The following is a 27,594-nucleotide window of genomic DNA, read 5'->3' as shown; positions in this document are numbered from 1 at the left end:
GCTGCTGCCATTAGGCTTAGGAAGTGCTGCTGCCTGTCAGGGCTTCAGTAACTGGGTTTATGGGCTTCTCTTTTATTATCTCTGCTCCAAGATGTGAATCCCCACTGAATCCACCCACATCTGCATGGGGGAATTGGCTGCTGGGGATGGTTTGGCTTTTCTTCAGCAATTCCCCTCCCAGGAGAGAGTTTCTGAACCAAGGTGGGAAAGGATCTTGAATTATTTTGTCTGAGCCACAGAAGGAAACATTAAGACTCTAATTAGAGAAGTACATTTACTTGACCTGACAGGTTAATCTGAACAGTAACTATGGATGACACAGCCCCAGGTAAAACAAAATTCATGTGGTAATTCAGCAGGAGAAGTTGATGAAAGAATTCCCAAATATCCCCCATGAATCTGCATTTTTGTGGTCCAGCTCTAATTTCTCAGCAGTTAACTTAATGGCCAGCTGAAAGCCCAGTGCTCAGATGATTCAACAGAATATTCATTCACCATCAGTGAATACACAAAGAGGGAGTTAGGAGGAAATTGTGGTAGATATTGGAATTAGCAGGATCTGGGCAAACTACCTGTAATCATTTATTTGATGGATGAGACTTTCCCCCCTTGGCAGACAGCACATGTTGCAATGCTTCTGAATGTGCTCATTATTTTAAATTGTTTGTTCTATCATTGTCTCAGCAAACGAAGGAAAATGGGTTGTCAGGAACATCTACCTTTGGTTATCCAAGCTGCTTGTTTAGCGTCAGAAAGTGTATATTTCTCCTGACCCTGAACAGAAATCTATTCTTCCCCCTCAATATTTGCTCAAAACAGAACAATTCTGAAAATAAGAATAAAGAGGACTTAGTAACAAGGAAAGCAAGGGTTTCCCTGTCAGATTTTTACACACTGCTATTTCTGTGGGGACTACAGTGTGGAGTCCTCTGACTCGTTTATTCTAAAATAAAACTCTGAATTGCATCCACCACTCTCAGCCCATCCCACATATCCTGATTTCCTTCAAAGAAATGAACCTGTAACTCCCTGCTTATGTGAACAAATCCCACAGACCCCATTTTCTTCATGGTGGAAAAAGCCTATTCTTTATTCACACAACTCCTTTTTTTCAGTTTTACAGACCTGGTGTGGGACTCCAGTTGGTCAGGAGCTTTTTTGCCGATTACTTTATTGGTCAGTAACAAATTGTTATTCTCTATTCATTGGTCACTCAAACTCTCAGTTTGTGAGAGATAGAAAAATGAAAGCTATCCAATGATGTAAAACCAGTTTATACAGGTGCTGGCTGTTTTTCACCCAGGAATAGATTGTGATGTTAACAAACTGCTCACACCAGGATTGCTTTCACAGGGGAACTTGCAAAGTGCTGGCTTTGACAAGGCCAGACATTGATTCTAGGAGAGAAGGCCTGATTTTATGAAGCTTTTCTTTATGATATTTCTACCCTACTGCAACACCTGCTCCCCTTCCATTTGCACCCACTGGATATGAATCCAGCTGCAGAGGCTGCACAGCACCAGGCAGGGAGATCAACTTGAGTGTTCACATCTCCAGTGCTCCAGCCACTCAAATCTCTGCAGCTCTGGTGATCAGCTCAGCTCGGGCTCCAACACCACAGCAGAGGAGCAGAGGGAAGGTGCCCTCCCAATCCCCTCCCAAACCCTCCCTCTCCCTTGCCCAGCCACAAGCCCCCGTTTGCAGCAGCCCTGGAGGAGGTTTTTGTGCGCTCAAGTGAAGAAATATGCTGACAGACTGCTGCCCGTGTCTAATCCTGCAAATCAGCCCCAATAATCACCTTAGCTCTGCAGCAGATCTATTTTTAATGAGTGCCACCCCCGGCTGCCTCTGGGCTCCCAGTTCCAGATGTGAAGCCATTGGCTGCTGGCTAATACTGGACTTTCACTGGGAGCCTGTAATCCCTCGGGATTACTCACTGAGATGCTTCCCTCTTCTTTTTACATAACCAAGGGGACCTTTCTTATTTATCATCAGGATGGAGGGGTTGCTAAATTCAGGCCACGAAAGCTGTTCTCTCCACTGAGCCTCTGTACACTGATATTTATCCATTTATAAATACAATTTGCTGAACTTGGATAAATAGGCTCCTAATTCTAGGGTTTCCAGCTTTTCTGTTATTGTTACAATGAACAAAATATACTATAATTAATATAATATACTATAATAAATTTACTATAACATACTATACTATACTATACTATACTATACTATAATATACTATACTATACTATAATATAGTATAATATAGTATAATATAATATAGTATAATATAATATAATATAATATAATATAATATAATATAATATAATATAATATAATATAATATAATATAATATAATATATATAATATAATATAATATAATATAATATAATATAATATAATATAATATAATATAATATAATATAATATAATATAATATAATATAATATAACATAATATAACATAACATAACATAACATAATATAACATAATATAACATAATATAACATAACATAATATAACATAATATAACATAACATAATATAATGTAATACCCCAAAATATATATTTATAATAGATATAATATATAATATACTATTATCTTAAATACTATAACTATATTTTTATAATATTATTTATAATTTTTATAATATAATTTATATTTCATAATATATTTTTCCCCACTAGATTCAAATTTTTTCACTAGATTCAAATTTTCCCTGGGGGAAAATAAACCCCAGCTTTTACTCCTAGCCCAAACCTTACGTAACTCTTCAGGATATGATTCATACTACAACTGCATTGGGTGACAACTTCATTTTGAAAGACACACACACAGACTTTGATGTTGTCTGCCGGCATCTCAATTTTCTTTGAAACACATAAACTCTCACTGCCTTCCTTTGGCTGCAGGAAGAAATCTGTCAGTGTTTTTAAAGTTCAGTATGAAATACCTCCGTTGCCACAGGAACTGAGTGGGAAGATTTTTCCTGTTCCCTGAAGAGCTGTAAGATTTTGGAAGTGTTTCATGTTGCGCATCAGGACAATCCATCAACACTTCGAAACTCCTCAAGGAAGAGAAATTCAGATTTCTTGTCATCGGTTCTGGGTGGCTGAAAACATTTTGTTCCTGTGTGAAGCATCTCATTTTGGAGATGGAGATACCTGGAATATTGAAATGAAAAAATGACCACTTTCTAAAAACCCACCAATTTTATTATATTGATAGTTGTTTTAAATACAATTTTAAAATTAATTTTTAAAAATTTCATTTATTAAAGGCAAAATTGGATTCATTTCAGGCAAGAATTTCTCAGGGGGACTGTTTCTTTAGGAATCAGTAAGTTTGTGGACTCAGTTAGCTGGATTAGAATGTCCAAATTAAAATGGACCTTGGAGCAGGAGGCAGAGAGAATTCCTGGACCGTGGTGTGGTGTCACCAGGGCAGGAGCTGGGGGAGGGCAGGGAGCAGTGGAGAGCAGCTGGCTGATATCTGGTAACAGAAACACACATGTTTCTGCACAGAAACCTTAAAAATATTAAATATTTCTCATAGTTTAATTAAAGAAAATGCTGCTACATTATTTTAATTTGTAAGTATACAGAGACAAAAGTTGTCTTGATTTTGACTGCAATGTTTTTGGCTCATCCTAATACTCTTTAAAATCCCAATCCAAATAAAATGGGATCTTTGCTTTTCATTCTAGAAGAAAACATGTTCTTAAAACATCCACTGAGTGGATGGTCAGAGGTGCAAACTCAGGGATTGCAAACCAGAGCATTAATGAAATATCAGTGGTTTTGACTCCTGGAATTGCATTTCTGTGATTTCCATGACTACACCTGCACTACACCTTCCCATTACACATTCCTGCCCATCACGAATTCCTCACCATCCCAAATTCCCGCCCATTCTGCCTGCCCAGTGACCCTCAGTTGTTGCTGCCTGCCCCAGGGAAGAGCCTGACCCTGCCCTGCCCCTCCAGAGCTGCTGTGAAAGCTTCAGAGCTCAACCCACAGCAGCTGGAGCACATGGACAGGCAGGGACTGCAAAAATGGGTTTCCAAGGAAACCAGAAAAATCAAAAAAATATCATATTGGTTGATGGAAATATCTAATTAAGCGATTTAACAACTTTCCCTAGATTTAATTTGGTCTCAATGACATTTAAAAAAAAAAAAAGTATTGACTCTTTGAGTAGAAAAAAAACATTTTATGCACATTTTAAAAACTATATCAAAGATAGTTCATAGGACTTGGGCAAAAATACAGAAAAGTTTGCTGGAGATGGACCTTTGATGTCTAGACCTTTCAGACCAAGACTGCATCTCTTTAGGTAATAAATTTAAATGCGTTTTTTTTTAATATATAAATTCTGTGGTTTAGTTTAAAGGTTCATGTTTTGCCATTAACATGTTTTAATGACTGCAGGGAGTTTCAGACTTATGGCCTGGATGCACCAGGTACCACAAGGCTAAATACAGTTGGACTGCTCTGTGGGCTTTGTCCTTCATCATCTCCTCCTGACATACTTGGGGTTTTTAAGTGTTTTGTGTTCTTTTTTTTTTTTTTAAAGAAAATCCATGTGGTTAATTTTGAAAAGCCAAGTAAAGCATTTCCCCATGATTTGCATTCTATGTTATTTGGCCAAAGGCTGGAATAAACAATTAGGAGATGCAGCGAGGGGTGATGGTGTGCAGGGGAAGGCTGGAACCACACAGAACCTGTGAGGAGCTCTCTGAGCCGGCCATCACACACAGCATCCTTTGCTGCTTCAGCACAACCCCCAGTGGATGATTTCCTACATTCCCAGATTTCACAGAATTCATGGAATCACTGGGCTGGAAGAGACCTTCAAGATCATCGAGTACAACCCAGCCCCAACACCTGAACTCAACCCTAGCACCCAGTGCCACATCCAGGCTTTGTTAAACACACCCAGGGATGGTGACTGCACCACCTCCCTGGGCAGCCAGGCCAGAACTTTATCACCTTTCTGTAAAAAAAACTTTTTCCTGATATCCAACCTGTATTTCCCTTGGTGCAGCTCGAGACTGTGTGCTCTGGTTCCGTCAGTGATGCTGGAGAAAGAGCCCAACCCCACCTGAGCACAGCCACCTTTCAGGAGTTGTAGGGTGGTGAGGGCACCCCTGAGGCTCCTTTTCTCCAGGCTGAACATCCCCAGCTCCCTCAGCCCTTCCTCATTCCATACATTGCTGTAATGTGATTTAAAATGAGAAATAGCCATAAACATCTGCTCCATCACCACCCAGCTTGGCTTTGCTGAACTCCTGGGTGTGTAGCAATGAAGGAGCCACCATATGCTGCTGAGCTTTTGCCCTTCCCATCTTCTGTGCTCCTGCCAACCACCTCCAAAACCCAAGAAAATCCATGGAATGGCTGGAAGGTGGAGCAGGACCAAGCAGAGCTCAGTGGAAGCTGTCCCTTGGTGACACCCAGGAGTCCCTCACAGCCACCCATGTAAATAAATGAATGTTCTTGGAGAGGACATCTCTGCATCTGTGCCCTTGGCCACATTTCCCCCTCCAAAGGTGGGATGTGGGCCAGACTGAGAGAGAGCTGACGGACTCACTGGGCTGAAAGGGGATGAGAGAACTCTAACTGGGAATAGCAAACAGGAAGAAACACAGCCCCAGTTGTTGGAGCTATTGGTGTGTTTGTGTCAGCATGCTGATTTTTAAATCACAAGAGATAAAATGTAAGAGATCTATCAGCTTTTTCTGGCTGCTTCTGGCAATGCTTTTATATTTATAATGGCTATGGAGAATGCATAATATTTCCTGACCTTCCCAGTCAGGCTCCAACCCTGAAACTCATGGGTGAGAGCAGCAAAGAGCAACACAAACCAGTTTGGGGGCTGTGGAATACCTTTGTACTGGCCAAAGATTTATCCAGTGTTTTGGTTCAGCCTCAAACATTCCTTCTGGATCGTGGTATTTTCTTTTACCATCAACTTTTGTCAATAATAGACCACAGAATGTAATCAGGGACATTCTGTTGTAAGAAAAGAAAATCAACCGAGAGGAAATCCTTGGCTAATGGCCTTTTAAAAGCCCCCTGTTACCTATATACTGAATTAAAAATGAAACATTCGCATGATGGAAATAGAAAGGAATTCTTTGCTTGTCTTTGCTCTTTGGCTTCCATATATTGGCTGGGTTGTGCAGAATATTATTACTATTCAGTCCTCCCCTCCCAATACTTCACTCTCACAGACCCAAGGGCCTCAGGATTTCAGCAGCCAATTCTCATACACTCGTTTCAGCCTTAAAATCCTGCTGCTAAGTCAATGTACATAATCCAGTGACAGATTGGGCTCTTACTGTGGAGACAGAAGAAATAATCAAGTGCAGGGCAGAAAATCCCAGACACCCATCTGACTTTACTGCCAGGGAAAGCAGACGGCTCCTTAAATTACAGAGAACATGTCAACAAACAGCAATAATGCACTGAACTATGGCCCAGAATGGCCTGAGCCCTGTGCCAGCACAGGGCTTGGCTTGCCCAGCTCTGCTCTAATCTTTCAGCTTTGTGGTCAGAGTGAGGAAATGCAAAGCTGGCACAAGTCTTGCAGAAAGGTTTGTGAGGTAGCAGAGATGTGTTTCATCTCCATTTCCTCTCTAGCTGTGCATTTCTGTGGTGGTTAAGTGGGATCAGTCGTGGAAGGAAGACTTTTTCCCTTCTCGTTTTTCAGAGGCTGGTTCTTTTTAAATCAGCCTGGTTACACCTCCCTGAGCTGGGGCACATCCAGGCCAGCAGCTCCGTGCTGGGAAGGGCTGCAGTGCCCTGGCACCCAACTCTTCCTCCCCACTGAGGAAGTCATGGAGATGCTCCATGCTGCAAACTTTTAATTCCAGCGAAACCCACATGGCAGTGCTTGCATGTTCCAAATGCCACCTTGCAGAAGTCCTTCCTGTGGGAAGCATAGTAAAGGTAAGAAGATTTTCAGAAAGTTGTGAACGCAGAAAAAAAAAAGAGCAGAAAACGTAGGGCTAGCTGCAGCTGCAAAGTTTCAAAGTAGATAAAATTATATTAGTACAGCAAGCAAGGACATGAAGCAATAGCTTGAGTTTTAGGCTTGGCTAAGACAGACCTTAAGACTGCAGAAAAAATATGCTTAGCAAGTTAGTAGAAGGTTTTAAGCTTAATAATAATGGAGGATTGTGTATTGTTAATAGAAGGCAGACAAACAAGCATTGTGTGAAGCAGGTGTGTGTGTGCTTCTAGTAACTAGCTAGAATAATTGTCTGTAAGCTTTAGCAATGTGCTGTAGGCTAGAAAGTTTTTTAAATGCTCTATAACAAAGAAATCTTTGGCTGCTGCTCGTTGTATGTGAGTTTTGCCGTCTTCCAATTGTCTCAGCCATATAATGAGGATGATGCTGCAATAAAAGCTCAAGGAATGTCTCCCAGCATTCCTGAACTGTTGATGAAACAAACTCCAAACACAGGAATTGATCTCAGCTGACCTGAGAGGAGCATTCCAACCCAAGGCTGAAGCTTTATAATTGCTGAAAGAGGTAACAAAGCTCTCAAGAGCTTGGTGAAGTTAAACTCCTCCCAGCACACTGTTTCTCTAGGGCTGTTCCATTTGTCCCTCCTACATGGAAACAAGAGGAGTTTCCCCAGACAGAACATTCAGCCCTCAGAGCCAACAAACTGGAGTTACCCAGGGCATTTCCTTCTCTTCCAGGCCAGCAAGTGCAGGAACAGATGAGCAGATCCCTCTGCTCTTCCCATTCCCAAACAAATTGGCATTTGTCACCTTGTCCACTTTAAATCACTTTTCTGAGTGACAAATCATCTGTCCAGAGCCTCCAGCATGTTTCTATGGAAGAAAAGAAACAAAACCACAACAAACCTTCAGTGCCAAGGTACATATGCAGATACAGGTGTGATCATTGTACCTGGAGAGAAAGCAGAGGCACAGTATTGTAAATATAGTACACATAATAATTTTGAGTATATAATGTAAACTCCACCTGAGGCGGGAGGCAGATTGCCGTGGCTTCTTTCTAGATGGACCTCAGCAGGTCAGAGAAAGAATGTTATAGATAAGGAAAAATAAACAACCTTGAGAACCTGATCCTCCACATTTCAGACCCCTCCTTTTTCTGCATGGGCTGGGAATCTTTCACACTCCTGGGGCCCCAACAGGCTGACCCCAAGAGAGTTAAACCTGGTGATCCTCAGACAGGCATCGTTCCCTGTGGCTATTAAGCATCCTGCTCTCACTCCTCCTGAAGATACACCAGGCCCTCTCTGTTTATTCCAAACTCACACACCAGATGGACACACAGCTCTCCAAAGAGCTGCACTCCAACACCCAGCCACCAGGTTGGTTTGTGTTTTTTTTTTTTTTTTTTTTTTTTTTTAAGGCAACACCAGTAATGAAAATAAACGCCTGGGACCTGACAGAAAGCAGGCGTTTGATTGCATTAACAGCCAGTTTTCCAGCCAAAAGTGACAACAAATTAAATAGCCATCTGAAACGGGCAGTAATAAACCCAGGAATGCTGGCACAAGTTGCCATCTGTGTGTTGCTGGCTGAGGATTCAGTCTCCAAAGGAACCTGGATGCAGCAAAGCGTGTGACTGAGTGAGGGGCTGCTTCCAAACCCATGGAGCAGCAGCAAAACCCAAAAAATACCCCCCATGAAATGAGCACTAAGTCTTGTATTTAACTGCTTTGCTACAATAAAGGCAGAAAATCCAGTTCAACATTTAAAATATATATGAATATTTAATATATATGTGAACATATAATTATAAATTATATATAATATATATTAATTGTAATATATGTTATACTATAATTAATACATATTATATATTGATTATAATACATCACATCTATCATCTAATTAATTATGATATAAATTTCTAGTTATAATATAATTTTGTTTTACATATGAATAAAATAGAACATATTATATTAAGATATTATATAAATATATTATGTTAATAGATATAATAGAATATAGTATATTGATATATTAATATATAGTAATATAATACCATTATGGTATATAATACCATTAATTATAATTAATATTAACTAATATGCATATAAATATAAGCAATATAATTATTATTATATTATTAATAAATATATTTGACATATTAATATATGTGAACAAACACATGCTTAATTAAAGCAGGTGATGAGTCACTTCCAACTTGCTCTGTTAGGAATTATGTCCTGCAGCAGACACAGACAGCCTGTATTACTTCACAACACTTCATATTTAATTCTGAAACCATCAAATGATGATAAACCGGAGAAAATATTGGACATACATTTCTGACACAATGGTTTTAGCAGCCCCCACAAGCAACATTTCCCCTAAAAGGTGAATTTGTGTCTCTGGGGTTCACAAGCTCCTGTGTAAAATTTGCCCTGCACGGCAAAGCAGGTGAAGAAACACCAGTTCTGGCACATAAAATCCCACTTTTTGAGGTCTCACAGCTCACTGTCCAGGTGTTCAAAACCTTTGCACTAGAGGTAGATTAGTGTGAAATATTTCACCTGCAAACATTGCTGCTAAATAAAGGAAAAAGCCAGAACTTGCCAGGTCCACAGGTGCAAAACACCTGCCCAGGCTGTGAGCAGCATCTTCCTTGTAGAGAATATTTACTTTTAGGTTTCACAGCATAACACACAATTTAAGCCTGGTAGCCAATATTTTCAATTTCATTCCCCACTCTTTGGTGCTTTCCTCTCTTCCTTTAAATTGCAGGTCCAGCAAGGTGGTGGCTCCAAGAGTTTTAGCCCATAGGAAATAAAAACTAATAATAAAAAATAAATTCAACATTAAGACTTCATCATTGCTGTGAAAAGATTAAAAATCTAATCTAAACATACCTTTCAGAGCCAAGCAGGAGGTGTAAGTGGGATAACATCTTTGGCTTTTTATAAACAAAATTTGCAAAGATTAATTTGTGATTTAGCTGCAGGTGTTGGCAGTACTGTTGTTAAGCACCTGCTCCATCCATATGAAATCCTGTTGGTGTGTTTGACTCAAATTTAAGTACATGAAAAAACTGTGTTCCTAAACAAAAGCTGCTGGGAGGAGAACTTCACAGCAAGGCTGAATTTTAAATTAATTGATCTCCAAACTTCTCCATCAAAACTCCCTGCTCTGACACAAACACCGTGTCAGAAAAATACCGACACAAATTCTGCATCAGAGAGAAAAGCAAGTTGAGAAGACTTTGGTCATTTCAGGCACTAAAGAAAGAATCGCAAAAATCTTCTGGTGGTTTCACTACTGAAAAAAAAATATATTGTTAGAATGCTGATTTTACTTTTTAAACAGAGTTGTTTTTTAGGGAAATACCTCAGGAGAGCACAAAGGTGAGGTGGCACAGGCCTGGCAGGGAGAAGCTGCAGTCCCTGGGGACAGAGCTGGTTCCTCACTGCCTGTGTGGCACCACGCTGCGTTTATTGAGGCTGCAATTAATGTGGAGTTGTTAATTATTCCCTGCTTCCCCACTCCTCCTTCTGGCTCTGCACTGGCATCAAAAGCACCCTGTCCAAGAGCCCTGTCCCTGCTGGATGAAACATCAGCTCGATGGCTCTGGAGGTGCTCCACAGTGAGCCCTGGGCAGCTGCCCGCTCCTGGGAGCAGCTTCTCCTCCTCGCCGTGGGTGTGTGGGAACCCAGCACATCTCTCTGGCTGCCCTGGCTGCCTCCAGACCCTGGCAGGGGGCTCGGAGACCTTGGCACAAAGTCAAAAACACCTGTGGCTTCGATTTTAACCCATGGGAAAAACTGCCAACTCTGTGTGAGGAATTACAAGCCACAAAGGTGTGAGTAGTGTGGTAGTTGAGTTAACACAGGGTGAAAATTAGAATTTTAGGGTTTTAAGATAAGGGGTTCAAGGGGAAAAGATGGAGGGGTTTGGGCGTGTCCTGACCTTCTTCTCCTTCTTCTTGTCCTCCATGCCTTGGTGTGATGGTGACACTTTTCTATTGGTTTAAGGTAGTGACACACAGTCTAACATAAATTATAGATATTGGCACATTATTGTAAATATTGTACAGGTAGTTTTTGGTATAAAATGTAAACACAGCCCTAGAGTGCAGACAGAATGCCATGGCCAACCTGCTGAACAGAGCTCAGCAGGTCAGAGAAAGAATGTTATAGCTAAGGGAAAATAAACAACATTGAGAAGCCGACCCTACGTATTTCGGACTCCTTCTCTGGCTGCACAGGCTGGGAAACGAGGTCTTCTACACTCTCGGGGTCATCCCGACACCCAGACCCCGAGAGGTGGGTATTTCCATATTTTCCTACACCCAGGTGTGTTCCAGCCAAGGAACAGCTGATCCCAGGTCTGGCAGCTGAATTATCCCATCCCACAGCACAGGAAATGTTCCTTTGGCTCCTGGTGTGATCTGAAGTGCCCTTGGATCTAAAAATCCACATGGAACCCAGAACTGGCTTGTGCACCTTTGGGATTCCCTTGTATCAGTTAACACTGCAATGTAAAATATAATTACAGTACTTTCATTCTAAAGGCTTAGACAATGTGCCCCATTTGTCTGTACATAACTGAGTTCATCCAGCTGGATTTTTCCACCTTTTTGCACTCCTGTCTTTTTCTACTTCCCCATGTGCTTTGTGGTATCATTTAGGAAACAAACCAGTAAAATTTACTAATGATGTAATTCCCTCTGGCTTTATTACATTTTTCTGAGTAGACTTAGACACCAGGGAAAAAATCCTCACTTGTGAGGGTGGGGAGGCCTGGCACAGGTGCCCAGAGCAGCTGTGGCTGCTCCTGGATCCCTGGAAATATCCAAAGCCAGGCTGGACAGGGCTTGGAGCACCCTGGGATGGTGGAAGGTGTCCTTGCCCATGGCTGGAGTGGGATTGGATGAGCTTTAAAGTTCCTTTCCAACCCAAACCATGTGTTGAAATTGTGCTGAAATGTCTCATGATCCCATGGAGAAGTCACTCAGCCCAGTTTAATTTTTTCTGTGCTGCTGTTTTTTTTTTTTTTTTTTGAATAGCTGGCCACCAGTTCCAGATGTCTCTAAAAATGAGAGCATCTGAGTAATTCAGCACTCCCAAGTATCAGCAGTGTGCAGGCAGAACAGATGGCCATTCCCACAGCTTTGGACTTACATTCTCCTGATGTGTGAGATGGCAACTGCAGGGCAGCAAAAATAAGGTATTGGACTTTTTTATTAACTTTATGGGGTGAGTGACATTTTGCTGGAAGCCAGGCTATTTCTGGTTGCCACGTGTGCTGCTGCTCGTCCCTAAATTGGAGATGAAGTTGTGGAAAGATGTGGAAACTGTCATGATGCAGCAGACAGCAGGAGGATGAAGGTCTCTGGTCTAGACAGATGATGATAGAATCACATATTTTTAATTTAGTATTGAAGGACACTTCTACCAGCACCAGCTATCAGTGGACACATTCTGCTCCGTGAGAAAATAACCAATTATTACAGCAATTCTATACAAAGAAGTGGGATCAGATATTATGGACTTCTTGCATTTAAATGTGGAGATGAAAAGTTGCAGATAGATTTACATATAAAGAAAAAAATATCTAGATAGGCAATCAGTTGTCAAGGTTTTAGTGCCTTGGTTCCTCTCATTAAATACAGCCACATTTTCACTTAATTTTCATATTGAAATTAATCATTATTTCATTGAAGTAAAAATAACAGGAAAATAAATTCAGCCCTTCCTTAGCTTTGTGATTTAGCACCTTTGAGCACCTTGAAAAGCCATAGCAGGCTTTTCACAAAACCTTTCAACATCTCTGCAGAAAGAAAAACTGAAATCGTGGCTGCACTGGTTTGTTCCATGGCTAAGTAAAAATGTCTCTGTTTCCAGCAGAGTTCTCCATTGTCTCCATTGGTCAAAACACACACATTTGGATAATTTACACATTCTAAACATTCCTCTCTGGCATGTTTCCCCAACTTCCTTTAGCAGTCTAGAAGAACAAAAACCTGCTAATTCACCTTGATGCTGAGTGATGTCTACACAAGTTCTTTGCACGAACTCTGGCTCCTGATTTATGAAGCCTCCTCCTGATTTTAACTCATCCACCCTAAAAATTAGACATTTTACATGGAAAGCTTGAGAAGCTAAATTCCTGTGCTGAAATTCCAGCCAGGAGGACCCTAAATCTTGCTTCAGGGCTCACACTGAGGTGGCACTGACACATGAACGAGTGAAAATATTCACTGATGATGTCTCCCATACATAACTTGGCAGCAATGTGCAGGGCCATGTCTTTGAGGCTGAGAGAGTGAGAGCTAAGAGCACCCCTGAGAGTGCTTCCAGATACAGCCACAATGCACATTCTCAGTTAATTTGATAAAGATCATTTTCATTTTCCTGCCAGCCATTCTGTGTTTGAGCATTATTACCTCCAATGCCAACCAAGGGAGCACATTGTGCCAGGCAGCCCCTGTTCTGCAGGCTCAGCAGAATTCTGGGCTGCCTGTACTGTTCCAAATTCCTGGAGGGACTGATCCTTCCCCCAAATGACACAAAAATTTCCACTAGGCCTGACAGAGCAGGATAAGGCTCTGTTTTTTTTGGCCCAAATCTGCAAGGGACCTGCACAAGCCAATGGGTTCCCATCTTTGCCATCTGAATGACTTTGGTACCTGCAGCCCAAGGGTGTAAAGAATGTTATGGAGAGCCTCTTGAAACATGCAGAGGGTAATAAAGGTGGTGGGAGAGCTGGAAAACATCACTTAGAAGGCATTCTAGACACTAAAAGCAGTTATTAAGCTGTAACTGCATGGTGTGATTTTCCTGACTGCTCTGCTCCTTGCAGTTCTCCACAAACACTGGACAAGGCCAGGAATGGCAGAAGGGAGCTGGAAAACTGGAAAAAAACCTGACAACTTCTTGTTGCTGTCTTGCTAAGGAGAGCTGGGCACTGGCAGCACAGGAATGGTCCATTTGTGGGCATGGGAATTTCTCAATTATCCCTTGTGGCAGGAGAGAGGGGATGGGCAGCAAGGGGAGAACTTAGACAAGTCATTGTTAGGAATGGGATAAAAGTGGTTTCATCCTGCTTTGGGAGCAGGTGTGTGTGGCCTCTGGGAATTATTCCCATCCCTATTTTTTACTCTGTGTTGAATGCAGCTGGAAGGTTTCTGCAATCCCCTGGGGCTGCTCCAAGGCAGCAGAGGTCCTGCCAAGGACGGGTTTGTGCCAGCTATTCCCATCTTCCCCAAGCAGGTCATTAATGCAAAGTCAAGCTTTAAGTACCTCCTCCCTCAGTTTCATAAAAATATTGGTGATAAATTCTCAGATACCCAGAGGTCTGTGAGACAGTCTAAACCAAAATGCTTTGCAATTAGAATTTTCTCCTACTTACTCCAACCCACAAATAATTTTCAGTCCCTCTGCTGTTTATAAACCCCCACAGTCACACTGTGCTCCATCCTCATGAAAACAACCACAGCACATGCACATGGTTCCCAGCACATGCATTTTTTTGCCAGTGTGTGGCTTATGATGTGGATATTTGCCAGGCTGCTGGCATTTCAAAATTCATCCCATTCCCCTTGTTCTGTCCCTCTGAGGTGCTCACATCAGGCTGAAATGAAAATCTAGGTATTTTAGTTCTGCTCCATTATGTCATTTATTTTAGAAGGACATCTAAAGAAGGAGGGGAAAAAAAGAAACTTTTTTTTTTTTTTAATTTGGATCACATCACCAGGGCAAATAATTTACTCCTGATCTAACTGCTTTTTATTTTTATTTTTCTCTTTTACAATTCCATTACTTAATATGGATAGACACAACAAAATCTAGTGGGAGCTGTAGAACAGTGAGAAAATTCATCACTGAGCAAACTCACAGTGAGAGGGGCCACAAGACTGCTGAAATCAGGTTTGTAACCCCCTTACACAGATCAGAACAGGTGCTGTGAATCCCTTGGCTTATAAAAGGTTCTGCTATTTATTTATATTTATACACACATTGAGGGCTAGAGAAGGTAATAGAACAAGGTGAAGTTTCTCAGCTGGTCTTTCAGAACTGAGAGTTTTTAAGGACAGAGCAGCACAGCTGGATAAAATACTCCTAAAGCTGAGATACACCCCTAGAGCCTCTACCCTAAGTGCCTAAACTCCAGTTTGCTGTAAGAACACCACGTGTTGGAGAGGAAATTGCTGCTCAGTGCTCTCTGAGAAGCCTGATGAGAGGTGAGAGAGTGGCATAACCAGGTATCAAATGTAATTTTACTTCTTAGAGCAGCTGCAGTCACACAGCTCCCTTCAATCCCGTTGCCTGGGGATAAACTGAGCTGCAAAGGGGCACCTTTATCGTGCCTTGGCACAGGAACAAATGCTCTGCCATTTAATTATGGCAGGGAGCTGTCACTGGAAGTGTCAGACAAGGATCAGTTTCCTTTGGCTCAGTGAAGGAATTTCCTTTTGCTCTGTTCCAGTGTCAGGTGTGCAGGAGCCAGGCTGGAGAGCAGCCCCACACAGCTGGGGCAGTCAGAGGTACCCTGAGAGCCCTCCCTGCCCTGCAAACCCCTCAAATGGGCAGCTTCAGTCCTCAGCAGTGCACTTCTTGTTCCCTGTTTCCATTGCTGGAGCTTTATTTTAGGAGGACATCTTTATTTTAGAAGGAATTCTTTATTTTAGAAGGACTTCTTTATTTTACAAGGAATTCTTTATTTTAGAAGGACATTTTTTAGAAGAAAATCTGCTTTTCCCCGCTCCTTTACAGATGTTTTATAAGTGCACAGGAATGGTTTCAAACATAAGCCCTTCCCCTGGTTTCAAGCAAAAGCTAGCAGTAAGAAATAAAATGTGTTTTAAAGGTACTGCACAGACTGGGTGTAATAGGTACCATATAAATGTATTGCAGGACTGCTCAGAGCTCTCAGTTCAGCCCAGAAAATGTGTTTGATTCTGGCACTTTTTGTACAAGGGAGATGACAGTGGTACCAGCTTGCTGAACTTGTCAAAGAGATGATTTTGATGAATTTACTTCTGCCTTGCTCACTCTTCTCCCAGGGGCTGCAGGAAATGGCCTCAGGTTAAGCCAGAGGAGGTTTAGATTTGAAAATATTTGAAAAAAAAAATTCTTCCTAGAAAGATTTGTCAAACATTGCAACAGGCTGCCCAGGGCAGTGGTGGAGTCACCATTCCTGAAAATGTTCCAAAACCCTGTGGAGGTGGCACCTGAGGACAGGGCTCAGTGGTGAGCATGGTCACAGCTTGTTGGAACTCAAAATGTCCCTCAGACATTTTTGGATGTTCCAGGCCCAGGTCAGAAGCATTTGAGACCCTGGCAGGCAGCTGGAAACAGCTGTGATTTTGGGTTTGAGCCATGGAACGAGTTACCAACCTTGCAGGAAGAACAAGAAGTCACAAAAGTTTAGATATTAGAGTAGAAGTAGTCACAAAGTAAAGGGAAGAATTTTTGAGTGCTGCACGGGGGGGTTTTGGTTTTGTACATGGGGGTCAGAGGGTTTAAGATGGAGGGATTTGGGCCTGCCCTGTCCTCCCTCTTTCTCCTTCCTTCTCTCCATGTTCTTGGTGATGTTGGCACTCACAGATTGGTTTAGAGTAGAAAAGCACCATTTAATATAGGTAATAGGCATTGGGGAAAAACTGTAAACATGTAACACGTAATGTACCAGCAGCCCAAGAAGAAAATCTTTTCGATAATTTGCAATAAACTGCCTTGAGACTGAACAACAGAAGATTTTTGAGCCTTTCTTTGGAAGCTCAGGTTGGAGGAGAGACTTTTCCACCACACGGAGCCACCCCTGACCTAGGGGTGAGCTCTGGCAACAGCTGGACCTGATGACCTTGGAGTTCTTTCCCAACCTCACCAATCCCAGGATTCTACAATTCTACAATGCCAACAGCATTAGAAAGCTCTGATTTCTGTAAGGATTTATTCTGTAAATCAGAATAAGTGCACCAAGAAACTTTTCTTCTTCTCTGGACCCTTGGAAAAGCCCACTTCAGAGGGTGGCAGCTTGACTTATATCTGTGTTTGGAATAACAGCCTGTCCCTCAGGTGTCTCATTTATTGCAGTCCTGCCAGGATTGGGCAAAATCTTCAGCTGAACAGAGGTTTTTTAGAGGACTACACAGCAATTAACTTGATTCTTGCTTTTCCAAATATCCAGGTGACCTTTTCAAAATGTTATGGTTAAATAAAGAAGTTGCTGGATTCATTATAAATTTAAAACCTGTGAACAATTTGCCGAGTCTTAAAGAGAGACAGCTACAAAAGCTACACAATAAAAAAAAAAAAAAAAAAGAGAATGTTTAAAAATGCCTCAAAAACGGAACATGCACAAGGAGCTCAGAGCTCTCCAGAGAGGTCCCTGGCAGGGGTGGAGCAGGAAGAATACACCAAAAACCTTTCTTCAACCTGGGGAAGTGGCTACTGCCAGTTGTGCTGGAAGTGGGTAGTTTTTCCAAATATTTGGAGCAAAACCACAAATGCAGAGTGAGGATGAGCCCTGGCCAAGAAAATCCATCCAAGCAGCACCACAAAGTCACCTCCTGCTTCTCAGTGGGCCTGAAATCAGTAAAGTTTCCCATTGGTTTTACTGGGTGTGCACTTTAAAAAATACAAATACACCTTCAAAAATTGGACCCAAACTTTGTCACATTGTCTTAAAAACTTTTTCCACTTACACAAACACCACCCAACAGTATAATCTCAAAAATGTGATTATTTTGCTCAGGCAGTCTGTGGCTGCTGGGCCCAGGCTGCAGGCAGCCTGAGAGATGGACAGAAGTACACGTTCCTTTTTCTCTCTTTTTAGGTGCAAATATAATCCTGAAGGTAATCAAATATTCATGATACTAAATATTTAAATTCTTCTACCCTGCTGGCCTGGATACTTCTACATTCACAAAAAAAAGAAAGAAAAAAAAAAAAAAGAGAGAAAAAAGAGAGTTCTAACAAAGTGAAAACAGAAACACAGCGAAACAGAAAAAGTGTGTGTTCATCAAACACAGCTGAGTGTTTAGGAAATTTCAGCTTTAGTCAAAGCATTACCACTGAAACAGTGATAAATTTATTGCAAAAAAATGACAATAAGAAATCACAACTCACAGGGTCTTAGGTGAGGGAACACTTGCTTAAGAAGGGAACTGCACCTCTGTCAAAAAGAAAAGTTCTCAAATCTTTTTGGGCTGGCCTTTTAACAGGATACACTTTATGAAATGTGTTTTAAGAACCACTAGATTGAGTTGAAAATCACTTCTATAGATATTTATTTATTGAGACATCCAGATCTCCTCTCACACTTGATTTTTTCCAGTTGGCACTTATGTTTTCCAGACAGAACCAGAATTATTCATAAATCCGTGAAAAATCCGTGAAAAAATGTTGATGCTGATATATGAATATAGAAAACACATGAGCAAACATCTCCCAGATACACTATTAAAGTGATAAAGTTTATCCAACTCTGCAAACATAAAAGCAGGAAAAACCCAACAAATAACACGGCTGTAGAGCTTTGGCAATTTTACTTTTAAATGCAAACCCAAAGCATTCAGAACAAATGGAGCATTTCTTTCATTTCCAGCCACATGAGTGATGCTGAATTAATATATGGGGCACATTTGAGGGACTTTGCTCCAGTGTTAGGCCTTTAAATAAAAGGTTTTGTCCCTTATTTCTTTCTTCCATTCTCTTTTTCACAGTCCTGGGTATGTGAGGGATTTTAACTCTAGCTCTTCAAGGTTTTATTCCTCGTGATCCAGCTGCAACCACAGCAGCAGGTCACTTCACTGCAATCCCCAAAATTGCTGTGGTTACTCACTGTGCTGGGATCAGCAACAAGAATTCCGAGCTCAGAGGGAAGAATCAATCATGAGTAAATTATTCTCCAGAATGGCTGAAAAATACAATTCTGGGGATCTGAACCCAACAGCAGCAAGTTACCCCAAGCTGTGAAATTCCTGAAACGATTTCCTTTTTTAGGATTTTCTAGGAAGGTGATCTGTGGAAAGCCAAAGGGGTGAGGAGCTGTGTTACACAACTCTCCTTGCTCACGTTTCAAAAACGCTTCATCTGAGCTCAATCTGCCAGTGTCACCCACACGCCAGAGCTCTGCATCTGCCTGCCCATCTGAGGGCTTAATCTGCCTGTTTCATAAGATAATTGCTGCAGGAGTCATTAATATTGCCCAAAATCACTGGGCTTTTGTTAACACCTCTAAACCAGCTCAGTGCACACATCAGTTTGCACGGAACCTGGAACTCTGCCTTGAGGGAAGGATAAAAATTCGGACTGAGCCTGAAATTTGCTGCTTGTGAGCTCCAAGCCCACATCCAGAGCAACCCTTTGGGTTCTCTGCTGTGAATAATCCACCAGTGAAATTGCTTCCCCCTGATTTCTCTTGTTAATAAAAGGGCATGAATTCTCTCAAAATAACTGTCTTGAAACAGAAAATAATGTGGCGCATGGGACATCCCTTTAAAGGACATTCTAACACTGAGATGTGTTGCAGAAAATGATTTCTGCAGTTTGCAAATCAATGTCAAAGAGAAAACTCCCTGTTCCTGCCTAGTGAGAGCCCAAAAAATTCTTAAAGGAAACAGAAAAATGATGTTTTTCCTCCTCACATTTCTCAAATTCATTCCTCATTCACCATTTGTGACACATCTATATCTTAGAGTAGGTATGCACAAGGAAGGGTATTTATTTAAACACAGTGTATTTATTTATGCACACAAAGATGTCCAACACAAGCAATAAGAATTAAGAAAATGAAGTTCTGTGGCGTTAAATAGTGGAGGCAAAGAAAACTTCTTATCAAACATGCATGGAAGTGATCCATACATAAATGGCAGTGAGGAAATGTTCTTTATATATCACCCTCTGCATACACACTGCATGAAAATGAAACACTTTTGAAATGACATAAATACGAGTGTTTATCAAATTCCTTGCTCAGTATAAAAATGATCTTTGCCAGTGCAGGAAAAACACTTCAGATGTTTCCAAATAAACACGCTGTTTATTTGGGTGTGGGTTTGGGGCTCTGTTTTTGGCTCTGAAGCCCCAGTGCTGCTCTCCTGCAGGTGCTGGGGCTGTGATCCGACACCTGCGGGAAGGGAGCCCCGGGCTGGGCTCGGGTTTCAGCCTCACCGGGGGCACAAAGCCGGGCAGGAGGGATGCCAGGGGGAGGCAGGGAGGCAAACAACACCAGCCAGGTGACTCCAAACACGACACCAGCGAGGAGATGAGCTCCTTGATGACAGACTCTGGAGCTCCTCTCCTGCCATGTCTCTTTCCATGACTCAACTTCTGGTTTTAATGATGCTCCCTCGCTGCTCGTGACCCAGGAGAAGACATTAATCAAAGCACTGCTGCTTGATTAAAGCATTAATAATATATTTTACAGCAGGAGGGTTGTATGTTAGAGGAAGGCTAAACTGTCTTTGGGAGGAGAGGTGTTTTCTTTCATTAAATGTCAGATGAGAAAAGCTCCCAAAACTGAGAAAAAACAAGATTTGGCAACAAGTAGAACTATTCTTGTCATGATAATTCTGCTGCCTCCAAAGAAAAATGGGAAATGCACTAAATAGGAGGGGATTTTACAGGGATTTGAGGTGAGCTCACATTTCTAACTCCTAGTTTTTGGTTTTCCAAAGAGAGGAGGGGTCTCTCCTGCCAGAGGAGGTGCCAGCCATGGGTGACCCAAGTGGGGATAACTGAGTGCTTCCCTATCCCTCTGGAAACATTCCCACTTGGTTCCTGTGGGATAACTCCCTGGATTAGGTCATTTTAGGAGCCCAGAGTTCCTCCTCTGACAGAGTGGGGTATCTGTCGTGGGTTAAAATTGCCCAGAATCAACTTGAATAACAGATAAGTAAAAACAACTTTTCCTTAAAAGTTACAAAATTAGCAACAGTGATTGCTAAGGATGAAGCAATGAAGAATATTAAGATTGACAGCAATGTCCTCTTCCATTCATATATGTGATGGTTCCATTTGTTTTGCAATAATGATATTTTGCACAAGTGAATGGTTTAAAAAAAGAACATTAAATCAAAATGTGTCAATGCAATAAAAACATTTCCAAATTCCTGGCCTGGTTTTCTACTCACTTCAATGTCTTTTTGCTGGTGTAGTCTCATGGAATATAATAGCTTTGTTCTTCAGGGGATAAAATCAGATGCAGAAATGAAGTTACAAATGGAAATGATGCCAAAAAGTCACAACTTACTCTCCTGGGCAGTGTGTCAGAGTTGGACACTGCCAGAAATCATATTTTAGTCTGGGTAAAAAGAAAAATGAATAGACAAAAATTAAAGGTCAATTGTTAATGAGTATTAAACAACACTATCTGAAATAGTCCCAGATAATATGACCAATAAATTAACATCTAAAAACCAGAAACACAAAAAAAAAAACACATAGAAAGCTGAGTATCCTTTAATTTTACCTCCAGCATGTCTGGCGTAGACCAGACATTCCAGACACTGCAAGTTCAAACACTCAACTGGATTTATTCCTTACTGATGCAGGTACTAAAGCACTTCTCTCCCTTAAAAAACTGAATTCTAAATATCAGAAATACAGGAATAATAAACAACACAGCATGGGACTGCTTTAAGAAAATGGAACTATGGGAATAGTCTCATGTATTTTCAAAGCTAATCTATCCACAAATTAATTCGGATTTTTTCCTCTTGTCTTATTCTGAAACAGATGTTACAAGGAATGCTGATAAAATCACCTTGCTGTCAATTATGAACTGAGGCAGATAACAGAGCTGGTTATGGCTTCTGCATAAAAATGATCAAACAATTAAAAAATGCTAATCACAAACCAACTGGAACTTTTTAGGGCTTTCTTATGATTTCTGCATCTTTAGTGGGTCACTCATGAGACTGTGCCTTTGAAGAATCCATGCTCATACTAAAAAATAACCCTTAGGAAAATCAAAGGGATGGACAAGGTCTACTTTTGTCTTTAAGTCAGCCGAAACAAACTGAACCATAGCCAAATATATCTGGAGAAAAGAAAATTTGCTGCTATGGTGACACTTCCCCCTCATCCTAAGCAGGTGTGATAAAGGACAAACTTGGGTTCAGAGACATGGGTGGGGCTGGCTGAGCTGCTCACAAACACTTTGCTGTGCCAAAACCACAAAATGACCAGTAGGAAATCAGCATTCTGCATGCCTGTTTAAAACTGATATTAAAAAAACCATTAATTTAATGGAAATAAAAGGATATGAGAGTGCTTGTAGCGCCAGATTGCATCTCCAGCTAGAGGAGCTCACCCCTCATAACAAATTCACTCCAGGTTCTGTCGACTGGCACAGAAAATCAGAACAATTATTGGACAAACAGTAAGTGTTGCTCCCAGCTTTTTATTAGAGCTGAAAGTGTAATGAAATTAAAATCTTTTTTAAAACAAGGTATTTTGAATCTTTTATAAAGGTGTGTGGCTTCTGACTACAAATCAGCAGCCTGCTCTTGCTCTGAAGGCATCCCAGGAGAGATCCACAGTGTGAATCTGGAAGAACAAAGCTTCAGGAAAGCCAGGAATTAGCAGTGGAATTTATTATGAAAGGATGAAGTTCAAACACATAACCATTAGCCAGCTAAGTCCATTGCAAATAGCTTCTGGAAGGAATTACAATTCAAGGGACTCATTAGCTTAAGATGTGTTAATATCAGTTTTAGTGCCTGGAGTGAATTCAGAGTTGAGGATGTGCCTGATGCTGACATCTTCATGGCCCAATACACTGAGACGATTCCTGGTGGGGAAACATGCTGGGGAAAGTTCCTCTGGAAAGGACAATTGCTGCAGCAACAGTGCAAAACCACTCCAGCAAAGCCCAGCAGCAATCAGAGTGTGGAGGGTTAAGGAGACTCATCCAGGACGTGGTTAGAAATCAGGATTGTCTTGAAGGACTCCACCAAAAACAGTGTCAGGGAAAGCTCACTGGTACTTCTGCTGCCTGTATTACTTTAGGAGCTTAGGGCAATTTGGGTGATTTCATTCTAATCAAAATCTTTTCCTATTTCTAATCCCTTCAGCAGATTAAATATTACTAGAAGGAAAATCGACACCCACACACAGAGCCTGGGCTGGGCCACTGAGTGCAGTTATTTATTGGAGGTCATTAGGGTTGAAAGACTGGTCCTTTTGGCCAGCTAAATACCCAGAAGGGAAGGACAAGCAACAGGAGAGATCTCTATCACCCTCTAAGTAGTTTCTTGTTCTCTGCTATGGAAATAAATAGTCTGGAATGAATAAAATTCAAATTAGTCTCTGTTCAGTGGGATGGAGCTGTGCCAAGTGCTGCCACTTACTGAAGTCCTTCCACATCACTGCTAAAAAGGAAAGTTCTAAACAGTGACATCTTGGAGATAGAATTTGTTCTGGGCACAGGCTGCTAACAAAATGTATGCACTAATGTAAAATTCCCAGGGACTTGGAGTCTCTGCAGCCCGTGTCTAAACACTGCTGTGGGTAAAAACAAATAACATTGTAATTTCTGCTTGCTTCAAGAAAAGGGGTTCCTGGACACATTTATTGTGGTTTTCCATGTGAAATGGTTAAAATGAACTGTGACAATTCTGGTTTGAATGCATGAAGAAATACTGCAGACACAAGGAGCCCTTTTCTCCCTCTCTTGCTGCCACACATTTCCACTTCAGGCACTGCCTGGATATTTCCCAGGCAAGCAGTAAGAGCCTGAGTGGTAATGAAGTTATTTCCCTGCAACACCAGGAGTGTTTGGAGCCATGGTCATATCTCAGCATCTCCTGTACCTTTCATGTCTTGCTATTTATCAAAGGAGCAATGAAAAGGAGCCCAGGCGTGAGGGGTAGATGAATATAAATTATTGAAAGGGGCCAGGAAGAAAGCGTTGCAGAAACAGGAGGATCTGTCATTTAAGCTCCAGGTGAGAGGTTTTAAAGGCCAAATGAGAGAAGTGAATGTGAAAATGCTCTGGTGCTGTTTGTGCTGTTTAACAGGGGTGTTTAATAGGGGGTGTTGCTTTTAGTTTGCAGCACTGTGTCTTGTCCTCACTCAAGCCAAGGGGAAAAACCCTCCTTTCAAACCCCATCCTCTCCTGCTTACACTCATCCAAATCAGCACTGGATGAGGACAAAACTTTTGGGGAGAAGAGCAACTTCACTGGAAAAACTCCTTTTCGTTCAGGACTCTACATGGCATATTATTTAAGACATTTTCTGTTGCCTAGTTCAGAATTCAGCGTGAAATCTGAGGTCTTCCCTGAAACATTGAGAGAAGGATTTCCTTTCCCTTCATGCTAACAGCCACTCGACAGCTGTAGATGGGTGGTGTCACTCATAATCTTCTAAGTTCTTTTACCTTTTCTTAATTAGACAAAACTTTCATGTCTTTAAATGACTTTGTCAACCCCATTTGTTTCAAATTCTGCAAATCTCTTTCAAACAATGAAATCCAAAGCCACAGGAGGTGACAATTTAGCAGTACTCCCATTTAATCCATGATCCATTGCATCTTCTCTGCAAAGATCTCTACAAACATAGTTTGATTTGTTTGGTGGAATAAACTGAACAAATGGAGTCATTTTATGTTTTGCTGTATGCTAGCCTAACATGTTGTAAAACCAAACAGCATTTCTGCTTTCCTGACTCTTGCCTTTCATTGCATTCATCTCTCTTCCTACTTCATGCCTGGTTTGCTTTAGATTAATCCCCCACAGTGGACACACAATCATTTCCTCAGGTTCAGCCTGAGTTTACAAGTGCCTTCCATCTTCTCTAATCTCTCTGTCTCTATCCTGCCAGGCATTTCCCTTGATTTTATCATTAATTAATGCATCTTTGTAGTGATTACAACAAAAGCTGGTTATAAACATGACTCACAGATCCATTCCTTGCCCAGTCCCACCTTTGCTGACTCAGTGCCATCACCATTTTTAGATTATGGTGAATGAAACATTTGCTGATTATTTTTCCTCCCTGCCCTTTTAGCAGTTGCAGCTGATAAGCCCTCATGACTTTGTAGGGTAAGAGGAGGTGGGGAATACAGATGGAGAGAGCAGAATGATCACTTTGCAGGAGGCAATGGCAGCTTTGGGCAGGGAAGCTCACAAGGAGCACTTAGACCTTCCTGAAGTCCCTAATCCTCGTGCCAAGCTCTAGAGTGCCTTCAATCAGTCCAAAAGCTCCTCTGCATGAAGAGGTGATGAAGCAGCCAGGGATCAGGGAAAAGTGGGATTACTGACAGCAGGAACTCGAGCCACCCTTTGGGTCTGCAGTGCTGCAGGATTGTACTGCTGGCAGCCCTGGGTGCTGGGAGGGATCTGTCCCCAGATGGGGAATGGGAATTCCAAACAAACAAGGAAAGACTTTGGAGGGAGGAACGAGCAAACCAGCTCTGAATTCACTTTTGAAACACAAAACTGCAAAGCACCAGGGTAGTCAGACGGGCTGGAGGGCTGATGAGGGGGATGAGCATAGGGGTTGATACCTCCCCTGGTGATGGGATTTTAAAAGATGTTTGGTGTCAGCATCATGAATTACCCCCAGAGCAGATGCAGGGACTCACATGGGGAGGAAAATCTCTCTCCTTCCCTCTGCAAGGGAAAAGTGCAGCACCCTTCAGCTGGGAACCTCTCCCAGCTCTGCAGGGACTGCACTGCAAGCACAGCTTTCCTTCTGAGAGCTCCACACTGACATATCAGATAATATCTTTATATTTTAGCCTCTACAAGGCTAACATCTCATGGATTAAAATACAGATCCCAAGGAGAACCAGCCAAGTTATTAAGAAGAGCTCAAGGGTACTTTTTAACAACAGCGCAGTACTAAATACACAACAATGAGTTTTATGCATATTGCTTTCAACACAAGGTCTCTAGGCTTGGGAAGAAACATAATTGGAATAATTTTTTTTTTTACATTTAATGCATCATAAATGGAGAACTGGATTTGTATGGTAATTTTAAAAGTATGGTATTAAGAAAAACAAGAGGAAGAAATCAATCTCACCAGTGAAAAGTAAAAAAGGAAAAAATATTCTCAGACCTTCTTTCACTAGTTTTAAATGATTTGAGAAATAAATTAGAACAGGAGTGGGGAAAAAAATCAACAGCATTCAGTATTCAAACCCACCTCACCTGCTTAGCAATTCATGTTTTAATCTGGCAGTTTGTCACAGTAGCTAATGGAATTTTAACACTATTTCTCTTTCTGTTTGAAAGCTGAAAGCACTTCTTTGTTTTATTCTTGAGCTACATAACTTTAAATAATCGGTCTTTCTGGTAACTTACCCACCTGTTAAAAAGCTGTCTTCTCTAGCAGAATTTGTTGAAAAACAACTTTTTAATACCTCCTGCCTTTCTCCCTGAATGGGAGTCTGCTGTCATATTTCAGTATTATACAAGCACAGTTCTTAGAAGACCACAGTAATTATATTTATTTGGTTCATGACTAGGAAAGCTAGGCACAGAGATACTCAGTGATATGGCTGGGATGACAAAGAGAGAATTTTACAATGGCGGCTGGATTGTGACCACAATATTACTTTTTCCCTTTTAATTCTGCACCAGCCAATGGCAGATACTTCAGTGTGCGCTGTAAGTCAGGTGTGTGTCTGTGTGTACAGGGAGAGCTCAAAAAATAACAGTACTGGTAAATAGAGATATCTATAACAGAGCACTTGCAACATCTGGTTAGAATCTCTTCAGATTTTCTCCCTAGAAAATGAAAACTTTTTTCTGTCCATTTGCCTCTTCAAATCCTGAAATGGGTGTAATTTTCTCTAACTCATGGTGGCACAGGGACAATCTCTGTGTCACCTGGCCCTGTGCAGACACCCTTCAGACAGCTTCTCTTTGAACCAAACCTTTTTCTGTCTTAATCATGTCTGCTGTTTCTGGCTGTAGAAATGCATGAAAATGGTAAAAACCCCAATCTTGGCCCTCAGAGCAGTCAAGTATCAGGCTGTAGAGGGTCACCAGAAAGAGAAATTATTATCTCTGTGGCTGTATCCTGTACTCTATATTGGATATTTGTGGAATTTCAGTGATCCTGAGCTGCACCACTGAAATGATTCCCTTGATATCGGTCATGAAAATGGTGTAATTCAGAAATGCTCTGGAACTGAAATAAAAAGCACTTGGTAATAATGTAGTTTTTACCTCACAGTTTGTGTTGTCAAGATGTTTTCAGCTCTGAGAGAAACATCAAAATGCACAGTCCAAATGAGCCTGCGGAGTCGGAGAGAAAATGGAGGGAAAACTTCATTTTCTTGATAGCCCAGAGGAAAAGAGCACAGAAAACTTCAGGAAACTTTAGCAAAGTTGCTGTGAACACAGGTTCATGCATGGAGAGGAGAGAAACAACACAGAAATGACTGTGTCACATGTCATGAACATTATTTTATATTTAGATAGCAAAGAAATGCCCCAAATTAATTTGCTTCAGTGGTGATTCAGATGTGACCCTTTCCAGCTTTCATCAGAGTTTTCAGAGAAAAAAAGAAACTTTTAAAAAGGCAAGGAAGGAAATAAAGAATAAAACACTGCCACTGATATGTGACCCAAGTCTTCCAAGACAATTTGTGGCGCCA

General features: G+C 41.3%; 1 long non-coding RNA gene across 1 annotated transcript in view; it reads right to left on the bottom strand.

Moving 5' to 3' along the window:
- Nucleotides 1-2,420: 2,420 nt before the first annotated feature.
- Nucleotides 2,421-27,594, bottom strand: part of LOC121470575 (uncharacterized) — a 38,257-nt gene continuing 13,083 nt past the window's right edge. Inside the window, exons 2-3 of the long non-coding RNA XR_005981638.2 lie at nt 7,691-7,849; nt 2,421-3,166 (exon numbers count right to left, since the gene is read on the bottom strand). This is a non-coding gene — a long non-coding RNA (uncharacterized lncRNA). The remainder of the gene's footprint in view (nt 3,167-7,690; nt 7,850-27,594) is intronic.

This window comes from Taeniopygia guttata, chromosome 11 (genome assembly GCF_048771995.1).
Source record: "Taeniopygia guttata chromosome 11, bTaeGut7.mat, whole genome shotgun sequence".
Classification (NCBI taxonomy): Eukaryota; Metazoa; Chordata; class Aves; order Passeriformes; family Estrildidae; genus Taeniopygia; species Taeniopygia guttata.
The sequence above is the reverse complement of the archived record's forward strand: the minus strand, read 5'-3'. Positions and strand labels throughout refer to the sequence as shown.